The sequence below is a fragment of the Sarcophilus harrisii genome, chromosome 2 (genome assembly GCF_902635505.1).
Source record: "Sarcophilus harrisii chromosome 2, mSarHar1.11, whole genome shotgun sequence".
In the NCBI taxonomy this organism is placed as follows: domain Eukaryota; kingdom Metazoa; phylum Chordata; class Mammalia; order Dasyuromorphia; family Dasyuridae; genus Sarcophilus; species Sarcophilus harrisii.
The window spans coordinates 523,672,209-523,685,592 of NC_045427.1; the positions used below are offsets into that span (position 1 = coordinate 523,672,209).

At 32.3% G+C, this 13,384-nt stretch overlaps 1 protein-coding gene across 4 annotated transcripts in view; it reads right to left on the reverse strand.

The window, feature by feature from the left end:
• TLN2 (talin 2) overlaps positions 1 to 13,384 on the reverse strand; it is a 528,144-nt gene that overhangs the window by 295,205 nt on the left and 219,555 nt on the right. For all 4 annotated transcript variants that reach the window (XM_003755615.4, XM_023497706.2, XM_031955439.1 and 1 more), the window contains one exon: positions 5,039 to 5,117. The gene's annotated coding sequence lies outside the window, so the exon portion shown is untranslated. The remainder of the gene's footprint in view (positions 1 to 5,038; positions 5,118 to 13,384) is intronic.

Here is a 13,384-nt window from a genome sequence, read left to right on the forward strand (position 1 = left end):
ATGACAGACAACTCTCTCTATCCCTCCAAGGATATTAAGGAGGAGAAACTGATGCTGTCCATGAGAAATTGCAATCCAACCTTCTACAAATAGAATAGTGGCAAGAATACAAAATATTACATTTTTAATGAAGGAAAGGAAGTACAGGAAATAACTTGTCTTAGTGATTTAAAACCCATCTTGATCAATACATTATGACCTTTCCCTACATACTAGATAGCTATTATTTTTTCCTCAAAGCTCAGAGTTGTTTCTTAAAAATCATGGAGATAATTTCATATTTTCTTGGATAACTAGGATATGGGATATCCCAGGGACTGAAGACTTTCCTTGAAATCTCAAACAATGGGATACTTATTGACCCCACAAGCTCAGACATTATAAAATAGTTTCATATGTGTCAGCAAAGAGTCAATGAGATAAATAAGCACAGGAGAAGCTATTTTTTACTCCTCACTTTTTCCCTTATTGTGACAGCTTTCAAATGGCTTCTTTATGTCAAAGAGGAAACTAAACTAAGGTCAGAATGGTAGCTTATTCCAAAACTCAGGTTTCAAACACATAATCGCGACTCATTAACTACAGCATTAAACATATCACTGTAATCATATTCACTGTCTTTAAAACAAGAACAACAAACTAATGCATAATTTTTAATCCTGTTAAGAACTAATGGCTCATAGCTGCCTGAATACTTTAATTGCTGATCCCTACCTGATTTCCCCCAAAGCCCTTCAGAAAGCCAAGAAGATGTGGTTGTGGTTGATTACCTCACTCATTCACTCAGCTCGGATTTTTGTTCAGTTCCCTCAAGGCAACTTATGCTTTCTGTGCTTTTAGACTGGAACCTTAACATAGTTTACATTAAAGCAAAAGAACTAAATAGCATTAGTTAATGAATTTTGATTTTTACTGATGTTATTTTACATTCAGGGAAGCCCTAAGAGTACTGTTTTCATTTTCTACTGCCTTACTTTCTTTAAACCCACCAAAAAAAACCAAAACAAAACAGGGATAATCTATGGATTGAAGAAAAAAGAGAAATTAGTAAATGGGTGATGACTCCTTGCCAACCAAAAAAGTACAATTAGCTAAAGTCTACCAAGGAAAGGCTCACTTCCAATATTCTCTAGCAAATAACCATAGCTGCCAAAGGGACACAATACCCTAATGGAAATTTTTGAAGATGAAATATAAGATATAGCATTTAGTAAATAAAAAGGACAGGAGAAAATAAAAGCCCTGATTTTTCTTAAGGTACATATGGAAAATCAAAATGATTAGAAAATGAAGTTACTTTATGATGTAAAATAAAACAATATTCTTTAATAGATTGACTTTCCCTAATACTGAAAAATTGCCAAAACAATTTTTTTTTTTAATTCCTAACTACCTAGGATCAAATAAAATTTGCTGACAAAGCTGGGTCTAGAATCAGAAAGATATGAATTCAAATTCAGACTGATATTTACTAGTTCCATGACTCAAGCAAGTCACTTAACTTCCATCTGCCTCAGTTTCCTCAATTGTGAATTGGGGATAATAATAGCACTTATCTTTCAGAGTAGTTGTGAAAGTCAAAGGAGATAATATTTGTAAAAATGATTAGCAGAATGCTTTATACATAATAAGTGCTTCTTCCTTTCTTGTCCAAATAAATATATTTAGAGCTATGATGATTTTTAATCTCAATTCCCTCAAAATTTATCCCCATCAAATAGGATTCAAAATTTCTTTTTGGAAGAATCATTCTATAATTCATATTGTGATTTTGGTTCTGAAAGAGAGAGAGACTGAGACAGACAGAAAGAGAGATAGATAGATGCTTGCCTTTCTGTAAATTGTAAGATCCTGAAGACCTGGAAGTATTTTATATTTATTTCCATACCCTAAAAAGAGTGGGCACATATATTAATCACTTTTCAATTGGAGAGGGAGGGAAGAGGAAAAAAAAACAACTTCTGAAATAGAAACTCAATAGAAATTCCAGAAAGAAGAAAAAAATAAAGAGGAAGAAAGAAAACTTTGTTAGATTGGCCAACATGCTTAGGATCATTTCATAAACTTGTTAATTAGGAATGTAGAAACATCAAGTAGGTCAAAAGAAAAAGTCTATAAATGAACCATCCTGATACATAATGGTAGTATAACTATAGCATTATAAAATAATAATAATAAAATGTAATTTATTCTATCTATAATTATGAAAGACTATTATATATATATAAATAAATATATAGAAATTGTAAAACTCTACTATGGCCCAAAGTCACACAGCTAGTGTCAGAAGCAGGACTCACATTAAAGTCTTTCTGACAGCCAGTGTCAAATCTTATCCACTATGCTACTGTCTCTCAACTCTCAGAAATAATATATCTATCTCTAATCAATAGAGATTTAGAGCATTTTTTTTCTGACATGGTTACATATTGCTTTGATTTCTTCTTCTAAAGACTCCCCATTCACATCCTTTGAGTATTTATCATTTGGGGAATGGTTCTTATTTTTATAAATTGAATCCATTCTCTTTATCTTTGAGAAATGAGACCTCTATCAGTGAAATTTGCTAGACAATTTTAAAAGAATAATTTTATTTTTTATGGTACCTTTTAAGCAAAATACAATTTTCCCTGATAATATCTTTTAATGAAGTCTATTTTGACTTTTCCTTTATGTGAGATCATGATTGCTAACCCTGCCCCCTTTTTTAACTTCTACTCAACAATGACAAATTCTGCTCTTGTCCTTTTATTTTAATTTTGTGTGAATCTTTCTACTTCAAATATGTCTCTTGTAATCAATATATTATTGGATTTTGATTCCAAAATCTTTCTGCTGTCTGCTTCCATTTTATGGGTGATATCATCCCATTCACATCAATAGGTCTGATTACTAACTATGTATTTCCCTCCTCCCAATTTGAATGCTGTAAATATTACTTCACTGGTATTACTTCATTGTCTATGGTAACTATTAGCAAGATATAATTTCCCCTTCATCTGATTTTCTTTTATTTATCTTTCTCTCTCTTGCTTCTGACTGCTGCCCTCTTTAATCCACCTTTTTTGTAATCCATCCCATTTCCTATAACTCTTATCTGCTTCTACTCCTATTTCCCTATTGCGTAAGAAAGATTTCTATACCCAACTGTGTATATATATTATTCTTTTTTTAACTAATCCCAATGTGAATGATGTTTAAACACTATCTGCCATTTCCCAATTTTCCCCTCTACTATAGAAAATTTTCCTTGCAAGTTTTTTTTTCAGAAAATGTTTATTCTACCCCTTCTTATCCCCTTCTCCCAGTACATCCCTCTTTTTCACCCATTTACTTAATTTTTGAGATCATCCCAACATAATCAAGTCACACCTGTGCCCTCTGTCCATACAGACTCCTTATAACTCTAATAATGATAAAAATTTTAGAAATTATTTGTATCATCTTCCCATAAAGGAATATAACAGTTTGGTTTTATTAAGTCCTTTAATATTACTCTTTCATGAATACCTTTTGATGTTTCTCTTGAGTCTTGTGTTTCAATATATTTTTTCTTCTTCAACACAAATGCTGGAGAGCACTTTATTTTACTAAATATCCATTTTTTCCCCTGAAGGATTACACCGAGTTTTGTTGAGTAAGTGATTCTTGGTTATAATCTTAATCCCTTTGCTTTCTAGAATATCATATTCCAAGCCTGCCATTTCTTTAATATGGAAGCTGTTAAATTTTTGGTCGCCTTACTATGACTCCATGGTATATTGAATTTCTGTCTACTTAAAATATTTTCTACTTGACAAGGGAACTGTGGAATTTGGCTATAATATTCCTGGGAGTTTTTATTTTGGGATCTCCTTCTGTGGATTCTTTCCATTTCTATATTGCTCTCTAGTTCTAGATTATCAGGGAAGTTTTCCTTAACTATTTCTTCAAATATGCTACCTAGGTTCGTCCCACATCAGCATATGTCATTTCTAAAAAAATGAGGTGATACCTCAGAATTTCTATGATAAAACCCTTATTTCTCAAATATATAAGGAACTAAATCAAATTTTAAAAATAAAAGTCACTTCAAAATTGGTAAATGGTCAAAAGATTAATAGGCAGTTTTCAGAGGAAGAATTCAAAGCTATCTATACTCATGTGTAAAAAATGCTCTAAATTACTCTTGATTCAAGAAATATGAATTAAAACAACACTAAAGTATTACCTCACTCCTATTGGAAATGACGTGCTGGAGGGGATGAGGGAAGACAGAAAGCCTACAGGTACACTAATAAATTGTTGGTGGAGTTGTGAAACAATCCAATCATTATAGAAATCACTTTGAAATTATGTACAAAGGCCTATAAAGCTATGCATATCCTTTGACACAACAGTATCTTCTCTATCCCAAAGATTAGAGAAAAAGGAAAAGGATTTATATAAATAAAAATATTTATAACATTTCTTTCTGTGGTGGTTAAGAATTGGAAATTAAGAGAATGCTCATCAGTTGGAGAATAGCTAAACAAATCTTTAATGGAACACTATTGTACTATAATAAATGACAAAGGTTGTGGGGAGAGATATTTAAGAAAAAACATGGCAAGACTTACATGAACTGATGCAAAATAAAATAACCACCAGCTGTTCACTGTGTACAATAATAGTAATATTAGATGAGGACCAATTGTGAAAAGACTTGGCTATTCTGATCAATACAATGATCCAAGATAATTCCAAAGAATTCATGAGAAAGGAATGCTATCCACCTCCATAGAAAGAACTGATAAATTCTGAATACAACACAAAGCATAATTCTCTTACTTTTTTTGTAATATGTGTTAATGTGAAATTTTTTGTATGACTTCATGTGTACAATTGAAATAATTTTGCTTCCCTTGTCAATGGGTAGGGAGGAAGAGACTATGGAACTCAAAATTTAAAAAGAAAAGAATGTTACAAGCAATTAATTTCTTAAAAAGGACAAAATAATTTACATGAATGAAAACTATCATTTCTATTATTTCCATTTTATTTTCTATAAATATCTTACCTAAATTCTCAGTTCATGTAAAAAATCCAGTTCTCCAAAATTATCTTTAAAGGATATGGAAGATCTCGAGTAGCCATGCCTGAAACAATAAAAGGAATTACTAAAAATCAATCTTATGGAAGCATATATAAATGCTCAGTTTTTAAGAAAATACTAAATATAAGCATTTTCCCTTCCTACTAAGCATAGAAGGAAACAACTTAGGAAACAATGAATTTCTATTTCCAAATAGGAGTTGGGAATTTGCTTTACCAACAAGGAATTAATATCTCAAGATATTCATTTTGGAGAATATAATTATATTGTTTTTGGAACAAAGGCAAACCATAATTTTTCAGCCATGTGTTAGGAAGGACAAAGACTGAATAAAATGAAGTATGAGAAAATATGTCTTTTATTCCCCTGCAAATGTAAATGGTAGAAACCATCAAACTTATCGATAATTCACTTATATCTGATAAAGAATCTGCCTTTGTTTTCCCCTTTGAATTAAGGCCTTCTTGAAAAAGTGGCTCATGATTCCTTCAGGCTACAATTGCACCCCAACCCCCCCAAAATAAATAAATTTGATTTGTGTTATCTAGGAATACAACTTAGGAATTATCTGCAAAAATACAACATAAAATCAACTGTTACTTTTCATCCATGTATGAAAACCTTAGGGAGATAGAATAATATATTGAAGTCAGAGACTGAAGTTCAGTTTTGAACACAGAAAACTACAGCCAGTGAGACAAAATACAGAAAATTAAGAACCAAAAATAATGCTTAAAATCAAATTGACAGTTACATAACTAATAACAAATGATATTAGCTGTACAATTATGAAAACACATATACCCTACAAAAATAAGTATTCCTCAATTCAACCATATTTACCTCTTCCAAAAGTAAAAAAGAAACAAACAAAAGTGAGTATTGTAGACACTAGTCATATAATTTTATTTTTAAAATATATCTTAAAGAATGTTGAAGGGCAACTTGATAATGTAATAAGAATATAAGTGTGTCAAATGGGAAGAAGAATAAATTGTGGAGTAATAGTAAGAGAAGTTACATAACAGCTGAAAACAACTGAAAGCAACAATTTTGGTGACCTGAAAAGAGAGGAATGATGATGAAATGTCAGAGAAATGAAGAGGAAATTAGAAGGGTAAACTGGTGCTGTCACTTCACTTTAGCAGCTTAAACAGGAGAATCCATTACCATTGGGAAAGCAAAATAAAACAAAACATGATAATTTGAGGGGTAGAGGAAAGGGGAAGAACAACCCAGAATAGGATATAGTATAGGTAAAACCACAGAAACCTTTGTCAAATTCTAGAACCATGGACAAGTCCCATAAAGCATATGATTCAAAGATAATGATAGCCGCATTGGCCACTTGGTGTTTCAAGTTTGGCTATTTTAAAAGTCATTTTTTGTTTAAAATAATTACTGCAAGGTCCAAGTTATAAAGCTAAACTTGGAACAAAGAAGGTACTACTGTGGAATAGTGGAAGGACCTCTTAAAGGGAAGACAGATAGCTCTACCACTAATTAGCCAGGTGATCTCACATAGTAAATAAGCATTTCACTTCCCAGCTTCAGTTTCTTTATTTGCAAAATACAAAGATTGAACAGCACAACATCTTAAGTCCCACTCACCCCAACCATTTCAAGTTTTATGTTCAGAAAGACACAATAAAATACAGAAGTGCTATTCCTACTGATGTTGACAATAAAAATTCTTAGTAGTTAAATATGTAAAACTAAACAGATACTATGATAGCAACAAATACCCCAAATGTGGACAAGAAATAAATCACTTTCATTAAGAAATTACAAATGTTAATATTAAAACAGAACAAGTTAGGGGGAAAGAGTGCAGTTCGGAAATTGTTTAAGCTATAATTTGTGAAAAGCTCTGTACTAAATGTTGGGAAGACACAAAGTTTGGATGAGAAAAATTAGATCTCCTCAAAGAATTTATAGTCTAATAGGAAAGTAAGTCATACACAGAGGGACAGAAATTTTCCAGGAAATTCAATGGAATAGAAGATTTCCCAGCAGAAGAAAAAAAACAAACAAACTTCCTCTACCAAAGCAAGCTAATATTATCTTCCATGAGATCTGAACTTCAAGACTTCAAGTCTGGCTCTGTCAAAAGGGGGGGATGGGGTGGTGGGGAGAACAAGATTTGTAGATATCCGAGGTTATTTCCATTCCAAATTTATGATTTTATAAATACAAATTAACAAGATAATAACAATATTGGACACATATTAGCTGTTTAATAAACCTTCAATAAATTTTATTATTGTTCTTTGTGGAACAAAACAAAGAGGAGAGAAGGCTAGATAGATCCTACAGGGGTAGATACTGTTATAAGACAGGGTAACGGATCATAAATTCTTCCTAAGAGTTAAACATGAATATAGAGAAGACAAGGGAGAGGTACATGATGAGTAAGAGCAAGCTGCAACATAGAAGGCTAAAAAACAGGAGTAAAATGTGTAGTGAAAGAAATGTATGCTCAGGAAAAATTAGGCTGCTTACATGTCAAGAAGAAAGAATAGAAAGCAGACAGCCAAAATGTTCCACTGATATTATCCTCTTGGTGTCAAGAAAAGAAAGGAAGGCTTTCTGTCAATTGCCTAGATCCACTGTGCAAACTTATGGGAGGATACGGACAAGAAGATCATAGGATGGTCAAATATGAATGGTCTACAAATTATATCAATAAACGCAATTCCTAAATAGATGAAATCATAGACTTGAGTATGTGAGTACATGAAGTTCAAGGGGATTACTGCTGGGGTTAAATAAGTAGGTAACCCTTTTGGGGGAGCTGACATGATAACAGAAGCTCAGTGTGGGATGGAACTTCTGGAGTCATCTACTTGAAACAATATCTGAGTAGGAAATCCCTTTTGACAATTTCCAATAAGAGGAATCTCCCCTGTTTGAAAATCTCTAGTAGCTGAGGATTAAATGACTTCTAGAGCTATCTAGTTCCTAATAATGATCAAGTGGAAGCAGTCTATTCCACTTTATTGAGCTTTAATCATTAGGGAATTTATGTTCATTAAGTCTACCCTTTCTCTGAAGCTTGGCCACTGGCACTGTCCATTCAAGCCAGATGTACTGAGGGCCTAACTCAACGGATGGCTCAGCCAACTGTAAATCATAATCTTTGCAATGTGCTTTCTTCACCTGCTTCTGTAATTCTAATCAAGGACTTCAAGAAACAGTCAAGCTAACAAAGGCATGAGACACTACTTATGGAAAAAGAGTCTTTGAGACTGTTTTGCATTTTCTTTGCTATAAGAGTCTGTTTTATGGATGGTGGTAATAGTATTATTAAATAAATGGAACATGAAAAAATCAAAGCAGCAAAAAGACATCAATAAGCCAGCAAAAAAACCCAAACAATCACTGGAATGAACTGGTATAAGATGGAAAGGGAGAAGTTTGGAGGAAAATTAAAGTATGATTCAGCGTAGTATGAAAACTAAATAGTATATCCTAAACTAAAAAGAGCTTAGACACTGATTGGCATGAATGACATAATGAATTATTACTTAATATACTTCTCCCTTTCACATCACAGGGGATATAGGCATAGCACCCCTATTATCGGAAAATCTATGTAAAATTTTTTGGCCCTCCCTTCAAAGCCATTCCAATTCAGAAATCATATAATATCCCTTAATAATTATGAGTTTCTTGAGGGCAAGGATTTCCATTTTTGTCTTTTTTATTCCCAACTCCTAGCACAATGCGTGGCATTTCATTAAATCTTATAGATTCATTAAATAAAGTCATAAATTATAATTTCTTGTTTTATAGTAAAAGAATGTTCAAATAAGCAGTTCTACCAGGCCTTGGGCACTGAGGGGCTAATAGTTACACAGAGTTGATGAGGTAAAAGCCCACAAACAGCCCTTAGTAATGCTGACCATGAATGTGGATAAGATAAATGCACTCTGATGTGTTTTAAGGAGAAACTAATATTAAACAAATATTAAAAAGGGTGTATGAGCAATACTCCAGATTTGAGGCTGCTGTTATAGAGACTTGGGTGGGTTTCCAGTCTAGGAAGCTGAAGAGTCCTTAATGGTTTTTTTTGATTTTCAGTGAGATGATCTCTTCAGGTCTCGAACTTGCTTTTGTAAGCAATATGCACCTGTACCTAAGAAAATCACCTATGATGCACATGCAACATAAACTCATTTGAATGTTAATAGCTTTGCTATTTTTTTCTTTCCATTTTTTCCTTTAATCATCATGTATAGTAAAAATACAAATACAAACATCCAAATATATGATTTATAATCTATTTCATCTGACATAAAATTCATCTTGGGTCAAAGATATGTGAGTAACAAAAATGAAAAGCATGAATCTAATACAAGGGAAATATTATAAAAACTTCTCCATGAGGTATCTAGATTTATTTCACCATAACAAAGGAAATGATGATGGGAAATATGAATAAGAATGAAAAGAAGGGAGACATAATGGATCAGATGAGACATTCCTAAGGTTAAGATTTTATTCCATTCCAGTATATTTACTCAGTTAACAGATTTATTTTTATAAAGTTCTATTTATGTATGAAAGTATTTTTCTTAGACTGTAAAATGTAGAATTATTCTCACAATAGGTCCATTATGTTCAATTTATTTTCTACAAACAGATTTATTCTTTTTAATGTCTATTTTCAAAGCTTCAGGAGCCTTATATAAAACCTGAAACCCCTATAAAATCATAATTATAAACCTTTTTGAAAAGCCTTAATACTGTTTAATTACACAAATCCCTTCATAAGGCTTAATAGAATAAAAAACACCTAATTACTTTTGCTCTGCTCTCATTTCCTCTGTTTTCCTTCATTAAAAAAAAAAAAAAATTCCTGAGAACCAATAGGTAAGTATTACTATTACATTTCACAGATGAGTGGGAAAACAAGACAACTTTGCAATAAAATGAAGAGCCATACAGAACCATCTCCAGCCTTCAAAATCTCTGCTTTTTTCCTACTGAACTTAGAAATTGTGTTTAATGCAATAGAAAATGATTTGCCGAAAAGAAAATTAGTACTATCTAACAATCTACCTCCAAAAGCAATTTTTTTGCAGGATGAAATATTTTATAAGGAGTAAATAATTTGAGCCATATAGTTTAACATAATTTAATGTAATCTGAGCCATGTAATAGTTTAATATACAAATGGAGATATGTATATGTAAAGAAAGAAATGCATGGGTGTATATGTGAAAATAAATACATACCTATATGTATATATACACAGACTCCTATGAGTATATGCATATATACACACACACATATGATATTTAACATGCTATTGAAACAACATGCATACATAATAAAAACAGGTTTTCGGATGTGAAAAGAACTCCTAAAGTCATCTAATGTCACCACTTCCTAAAGAGGACTCTCTTCTACCTTATCCCTAATAATCAGACATCTGCTTTCTTTTTTAAGATCTCAAAAGGAATCCCCTTCTTTGTATGGAAGCCCAGGCCCCTTTGGAGTAACATTAGACATTAGGGAGCTGTCCCTTACATTAATTTAACATTAGCTTCACTGTGATATATGGAAATAAAACAGGTTCTTTTTCAGTTTATTGATATATGATTTTATAACCTACCTAACACTCCTCCTCTTTCTCAATGAGGTATAAGTTTGACGTGTGATGGACAGAGCACTGGGTTTGAAATCAGGAAGCTTCATCTTCCTGAGTTCAAATGTGGTCTCAGACACTAGCTACATGACTGTAGGAAAGACACAAGATGAGATTGAATTATAGAATAATGGGAAAAAATTTAGAGAATGAAAGAATCACCCCCTTCCCAAATTCCTACAAATAGAATTAAAGAAAAGTTCTTTAAAATCTCTGGATAGGACAATAGAGACAAGGATTTAAATGAAGGAAGTAGAAGTGCTTTATATATGCCAGACAGTGTGCTTTACAAATTTTATCTAATTTGATCTTCCAAATAACCCCAAAAGGTAGGTACTTTTATTATTCCCATTTTGCAGGTTAAGTAACAAACCAGGGTTATATTGCTAGGAAATATCTAAAATTGGATTTGAATTCAGGTCTTCCTGACTCCAGGTTAGCACTCTATCTACTGTTCCACTTACTTGCCTATGGGATAATATTTCTCATTACTTTTGTGGAAAAGATGCAAAGATTCAGGGTATAATTACATGGATTTAAGACTGACAAGGGTGGTAAAATTTAAAAAGTAATCATTAATGGTTTGGCATCAACTTATAAAATGTCACTAGAAATGAAATGATTTAGAGATCTGTGATTGGTGCTGTACACTGCTCTTTTTACTAATGACTTAGATAATGGCATTGATGAGATCATATTTAACGTTTAGATGACACAGAGCAAGAAAGGATAACTTACAAGCTAGCTTAGAGTCAGATTCATAAGATCTTGACAAATTGTGACATAGGGCTAAATTTAGGAAGAGAAACTCTAATGGGAATATATGTAAAGTCTGACACGTGTATACAAAATCAAGTTCAAAGCAAATGAAAGAAGTATCTTTAGAACACTTTGTCTGAAAAATATCTAGAAGTTTTAAGAGAATTGGTACAATATGGTAACCCAAAAAAAAAAAAAAAGCCCATTTTGGGCTTCAGTAAAAGTATAACTTCACTAAATAAAAGAAGTGACAATCCAACTACAGACTGGCTTGGCACTAAAAGTAGAGTGCTGAGTTTAGTTCTAGGGTGCCATATTTTAGGAAAGAATCGGAAGGGTCCTTTCTCACTAGCAAAGATAAGGCAAGTCTTAAGATAGATTTCGTGCAGAAAGGATTCCTTTTGGGGGAGCTATGAATTGTGTGAAAGCAATGAGTACCATCTCAAAATTAAATTTTCCTAGGAGAGAAAAAAATTGCAATAATTATGTATACATATAGATATGTATGTACATATTTGGAGAGAAAACGCTGTTTAACAATTTATATTACCCCATGAACAATTCTAAATTCTAAAATTTGTAAAATTTTGACCCCAGGAAAATGCTTATGTAAAATTATACACTGAGGACAAATTGCATAATACTATTCTCAAAAGCCAAAAAAAGATGCATATTTACTTCCAGAGGGCAAAATATATGCAACTTCCATTTTTTAAAAAGGAACAAATACTGAAATACTTCTTAATTTATGGCCCTAGAATTCATGACTTTCTGATCCACAATGTATCGGGTATGAGACAATAGTGGCAGCTTCTATGCCCACTGATATTATAAACAGGACTTTTAATGTGTTTTCCGCCTTGGAGAAAAGATTGAGTACAGGAAGGAGCAAAAATGAATCCAACAGTCTGGAAAAATCTAACAGTATTCTTTGTAAAGGTTATCAAGTTGACATTTCTTTCATTCTCAATTTTTTATGTTTCAGATAAACTAGCAAAAAGTGGGGGAAAGAAGGTGGAATTGAGAGAAAACCAACAATAACAGATGTTAGGGTCCTTATAGCTCAGCAATTTATAGCTCTACTTGAAATCAAAATTATTATAGATTAAAAATAAGCTATGCTTTATTGAACAAATTGCTGAACTAAGACACAGCACATTTACCTAGGTTATAGCTCCAGATAAGAAACAAAATAAAAGCATGAATCTAATCAAGTCTCAAATTCCATGTGCAACTCTCTTATCAACTGTGTCACCTAGCTGTGAAGGAGAAGGAGAAGAAGGAGAAAGAGGAGGAGGTTAAGGACATTGTCAACTAGTTCTCCACAATAACACTTTAAAATACTTCTAGTAAATATTCAATATTGGAATGAATTATATTCATAAATGTAAATACTGCTAAACATCAATTTTATAAGAAATAACTACATATAAATGTATAATTGCACTCCAAAGTGGAGTAGGTGAGGGGAAAATACTGTAAACCTTTATATTTTCCTCCAAAATTTCTATTTCTCCATCGGTCTTCACATTCTCCATGAGAGAGACAGACATCCAGATAGCCAAAAACATTTTTTCCCCTTTTCATCACTTCAACTTTGCTAGAAATTTTAGATTGCCAACTGAGGACAAGCTTTTGATGAACCAAACATTCCTATGTTCAAAGCTAGCAATTAGCTAGAAGACTGGGTTGCTTGTTTCGTTTTGTTCTATTTGTAAAGGAAAGAAGGTACTAAAATTTTTAATATTCACATATTTAGATGGTGTTTTACTATTTATAAAACATGGTTCATATATACATTAACTTATAGAAAAATAAAATGTTTTTATTAAAGGTTTACTAAATAAAATCTTTTAGATAATATCCTTGGACAAAGAGAGAAATCCAACAATCTCCTC